The following is a 5534-nucleotide window of genomic DNA, read 5'->3' on the forward strand; positions in this document are numbered from 1 at the left end:
TCCGCCCCCCTCGGCCTCCCGAAGTGCTGGGATTACAGGCGTGAGCCACCACGTCTGGCCCCCTTGAGTTTTTTATTGGTTTGTTTTTTTGGTGTCTGTGCCTTGTTGAGGGAAGAATTGTGCCTCCTTGACTATTTCCCTAAAATCCTCTAGTTTCTAACCCATTTGTCTATTGCTTGAATAAATCATTCTTTTTGAACACATTCTTTGTGGATTCCACTCACTGATGTCCTAATGGCTTCCTAGACTTGCAGTTGTTGACTTTCCTTAAATTCTAGGCTTTGTTCCACCAGGTATTGGATGCCACATCTCTCTTTGCCTGTGTTTTACATTCATTTTTTTTTTGAAATATATTTAATAGTCTCAAGTGACTTATTCTGATTGAGGCTCGCTTTTAGAGTCTTATGTGTTTGAAAACATCTTTGATTGATATGAGTTTATAGGCTTGAAATAAATTTTTCTTTAACCTTCAAAAATCTTGCCATATTGTTGTGGATTTGAAAAGGCACATGCTGGTCTGTTTGTCATTAACTGACTCTTTTTTCCTTTTTGAAAGCTACTAGAGTTTCTTTCTTTCTCTTTATTCCTCCATATTCTGCAATATTTATTAATACAATTATATAGTAATTTGACAGTGAATGTCTAAATGTGAGTCTTTGCTCATTTATTGACTTTGGTAGTCAGTGGGTGTATCAGTCAGGTTCTTGTCACACAAAAATCACACAGAAATTTGAACAGATAAACTAAGCAATCATTAATTTGTAGCAGGGGATTAACTACTCAGAGGAAAAGAGAACTGTAAATAATACAGGAATGGTTGGCTGGGTGCAGTGGTTCACGCCTATAATCCCAACACTTTGGGAGGAGGCCAAGGCGGGCAGATTGCTTGAGCCCAGGTATTTGAGACCAGCCTGGGCAATATGGCGAAACCCTGTCTCTACAAAAAATTAAAAAATTAGCTGGGCATGGTGGCACGCACTTGTAGTCCCACATACTCGGGAAGCTGAGGTGGGAGGATTGCTTGAGCTCAGGAGTTTGAGGCTGCAGTGAGCCATGATCACACTCCAGCCTAGGTAACAGAGTGAGACCCTACCTCAAAAAAAAAAAAAAAAGTTACAAAGAATATAAGAGTGACACATACATTGAGCAGCCCCTCCTTCTAGGACTGAGACAAGATCGAGTTCAGAAGCAGCTGCCTCTTGTGCTCCCCCAGATCTGAAATTCAGATCTCAGGGCATGGCTTCATGGCCCATTGAGGCAGCACAGTTTGGGGAGGAGCTGCATGCCAGCCCATGTGGAATACCGCTTGCTCAGGTGTTTAAAACACTGCTAGGAAACCACCCACCCACTGGGTGCCTGCAAGCCTTGCTGGGAGCCTGCTGGGTGCTGGGAGTACCCCCTGCTGGAGTGTCTGCCAGACTTACTGGGAACCACCCGTAGGGTGCTGCCGAAACTCACTGGGGTGACACTCCTGGGTATTCCACAGGCTGCTAACTGCTGCAGGCACAAGCTGGTGAGAGCATACCCCATAGGAGAAAAGCCCCTTCCTCCTGCATGACTCCTCCAGCACCCTCAACCAGCAAAGCTGATGTCAGCTGGCAAAGGGGAGACATTGACCACACCCAGCTCCCATAATTCAAAGGAAGGCAAAGAAGGGTGTCTTTGCAGCTGAGAGGTAACATGCGGATAAACAGCAAACATCTTGAAGTCTAAAAACTTACTTGTCTCCTTAGCTCTGGGGAGTTTGCTTGTACAAGTTAAGCATCCCTAATTCAAACATTTGAAATGCTCTGAAATCCGAAACTTTTCCAGTGCCAACATGACATGACACTCAAAGGTTATGCTCATTGGAGCACGTAGGGTGTCAGATTTTTGGATTAGGGATGCTCAACTGGTAAGTACAATGTAAATATTCCAGAATCCAAAAATGTCTGAAATCCAAAACACTTCTGATCTCAAGCATTTTGGATAAGGGATATTCAAACTGTATTATTTCTTTGATAATTTCTTCCCCTTCCCCCCACCCCACATTTTTCTGTGGTTTTTAGAACTCTGATTAGTCAAACGTTAGGCTTCCTAAGTTCCCTCTCTGGCTTTTTTTTTTTTTTGAGACGGAGTCTTGCTCTTTCACCCAGGCTGGAGTGCAGTGGTGCGATCTCAGCTCACTGCAAGCTCCGCCTCCTGGGTTCAGGCCATTCTCCTGCCTTAGTCCCCCCACCCGAGTAGCTGGGATTACAGGCGTCCACTACCACACCTGGCTAATTTTTGTATTTTTAGTAAGGACAGGGTTTCACTATGTTGGCCAGGTTGCTCTTGAACTCCTGACCTCAGGTGATCCACCCACCTCTGCCTCCTAAAGTGTTGGGATTACAGGCGTGAGCTACCGCACATGGCCAGAATCTTTTGTTTTCTGATGACTGATTCTTTTCTCATTGCTGATGTAAGTTTGTACATTTTTTAAAAAGTTATTTTTACCATCATTTTAGCGGGCCAGATTACCTGAGTTTAAATCACAGCCCTGATATCTACTAGCCATGTGACTGTTCTAAGCCTTCATTTCTCATGTATGAAATGGGGATGATAATAGTGACCTAGGTTATAAATCATTAGAGTATAAATGAACTAATACATGAAAAGTCCTTAGCACAGTGCCTGGCATATACTCACTGCTTTAAAGATAGCTTTAGCTATGATTATTTGTAAATATACTACATTATACTGATTATAATCCATTTAATCATTATTTTGAAAGCACTTCTAGTCTGTAAAATATAATTTCTTTGGTCTTATTAATTACCACTACTACTGCTATCACTATTACCACTGCTACCACAGATATCTTCAAGCAAGTGGATGTAGGAATTAATAGAAATTTGGTTTAAGGGCAAATTAATGGCATAAGATTTGGAGACATTTACTCAGGATACAAAATCAATATAAAAAAACACAAGCATTCCTATAAACCAACAATAGACAAGCAGATAGCCAAATCATGAATGAACTCCCATTCACAATTGCTACAAAGACAATAAAATACCTAGATATACAGCTAACAAGGGATGTGAAGGACCTCTTCAAGGAGAACTACAAATCACTGCTCAAGAAAATAAGAGGATACAAACTAATGGAAAAACATTCCATCCTCATGGATAAGAAGAATCAATATGGTGAAAATGGCCATACTGCCCAAAGTAATTTATAGATTCAGTGTTATTCCCATGAAACTACCACTGACATTCTTCACAGAATTAGAAAAAAACTACTTTAAATTTCACATGGAACCAAAAAAGAGCCTGTATAGGCAAGACAATCCTAAGCAAAAAGAATAAAGCTAGAGGCATCACCTACCTGTCTTCAAACTGTATTACAATGTGACAGTAACCATAACAGCATGGTACTGGTACCAAAGCAGACATACAGACCAATGGAACAGAACAGAGACCTCAGAAATAACACCACACATCTACGACCATCTGATCTTTGACAAACTGAGCAACAAAAAAGCAATGGGGAAGGATTCCCTATTTATTAAATGGTATTGGGAAAACTGCCTAGCCATATGCAGAAAACAGAAGCTGGACCCCTTCCTTACACCTTACATAAAAATTAATTCAAGATGGATTAAAGACTTAAATATAAAACCCCAAACCATAAAAACCCCAGAAGAAAACCTAGGCAATACCATCCAGGACATAGGCATGGGCAAAGAACTTCATGACAAAAGCACCAAAAGCAATTGCAACAGAAACCAAAATTGACAAGTGGGATCTAATTAAACTAAAGAGCTTCTGCACAGCAAAAGAAACTATCATCAGAGTGAACAGGCAACCCACAGAATGGGAGACAATTTTTGCAATCTACCCATCTGACAGAGGTCTAATATCCAAAATCGACAAGGAACGTACACAAATTTACAAGAAATAAAACAACCCCATCAAAATGTGGACAAAGGATATGAACAGACACTTCTCAAAATAAAACATTTATACAGTCAACAAACGTGAAAAAAAGCTCAACATTACTGATCTGAGAAATGCAAATTAAAACCACAATGAGATACCATCTCACACCAGTCAGAATGGTGATTATGAAAAAGTCAAAAAACAACAGATGCTGGAGAGGATGTGGAGAAATAGGAATGCTTTTATAGTGTTGGTGGGAATGTAAATTACTTCAACCATTGTGGAAGACAGTGTTGTGATTCCTCAAGGATCTAGAACCAGAAATAACATTTGGCCCAGCAATCTCATTACTGAGCATATACCCCAAGGAATATAAATCATTCTACTATAAAGACACATGCATACATATATCTATTGCAGCACTGTTTACAGTAGCAAAGACATGGAACCACCCAAATGCCCATAAATGATAGACAGGCATTAGCCACCATGCCCAGGCAAGTTGGTTTATTAAAAGTAGCTCAGTGTATACCCAAAGGAATATAAATCAATCATTCTATTATAAAGAAACATGCACATATATGTTCATTGCAGCACTATTTACAATAGCAAAGTCATGAAATCAGCCTAAATGCCCACCAATGATAGATTGGATAAAGAAAATGTGGTACATATACACCATGGAAAACTATGCAGCCAAAAAAGGAATGAGATCACATCCTTTGCAGGGACATGGATGAAGCCAGAAGCCATTGTCCTCAGCAAACTTACACAGGAACAGAAAACCAGACACCACATGTTCTCACTCATAAGTGGGAGTTGAACAATGAGAACACATGGACATAGGGAGGGGAACATCACACACCAGGGCCTGTCGGGGTTTGCAGGGCAAGGAGAGGGAGAGCATTAGGACAAATAGCTAATGCATGCAGGGCTTAAAACCTACATGATGGGTTGATGGGTGCAGCAAACCACCATGGCACACGTTTAAGTATGTAACAAACCTGCACCTTCTATGCTTGTATCCCGAACTTAAAGTTAAAAAAAAAAAAAAAAAAAAAAGATTTGGAGACATTTAAATTTTCCTTCCTTGGAATTTTTTTTGCAACTTTTTAAATTTTGAAAATGTGATAGCTACAGAAAAGTGGGAAGAACAGTCTCTATTCTCCCTCCACCTCCCTTCTGTATGGACCCTGATGGTTACATTGGGGCCCTCCAGAAAATCTAGGATCATTTCCTCATCTCAAGATCCTTAAATTTATCACATCTACAAAATCTTTGCCATGTCAGGTAATATTCACAGGTTGCAGGAATTAGAATGTGGATATCTTTTGGGGGTCCATTATTCAGCCAACCACACATACCTTTTTTCCTTTTGTCCGTGAATAAAGTTAATATTTATACTAGCTTTGGCCATACCAAAAATCTCTTTGGGAAAGTTTCAGATTGCTGGAGAAAATGACCCCTTACATTTTTCTTTTAGTTTCCAGTATCCAGGGATAAAGAACTTCCAATGCTACTTCAAGGTTTATATTACTATATTTTAAAAAATTGTGAGGCTCTCATTCCTAGTCTCTTTACATTTCAAAGGCATTAACACCCCACTTTAGAAATCAGCAGCAAATGTACATG

This window comes from Piliocolobus tephrosceles, chromosome 9 (genome assembly GCF_002776525.5).
Source record: "Piliocolobus tephrosceles isolate RC106 chromosome 9, ASM277652v3, whole genome shotgun sequence".
In the NCBI taxonomy this organism is placed as follows: Eukaryota; Metazoa; Chordata; class Mammalia; order Primates; family Cercopithecidae; genus Piliocolobus; species Piliocolobus tephrosceles.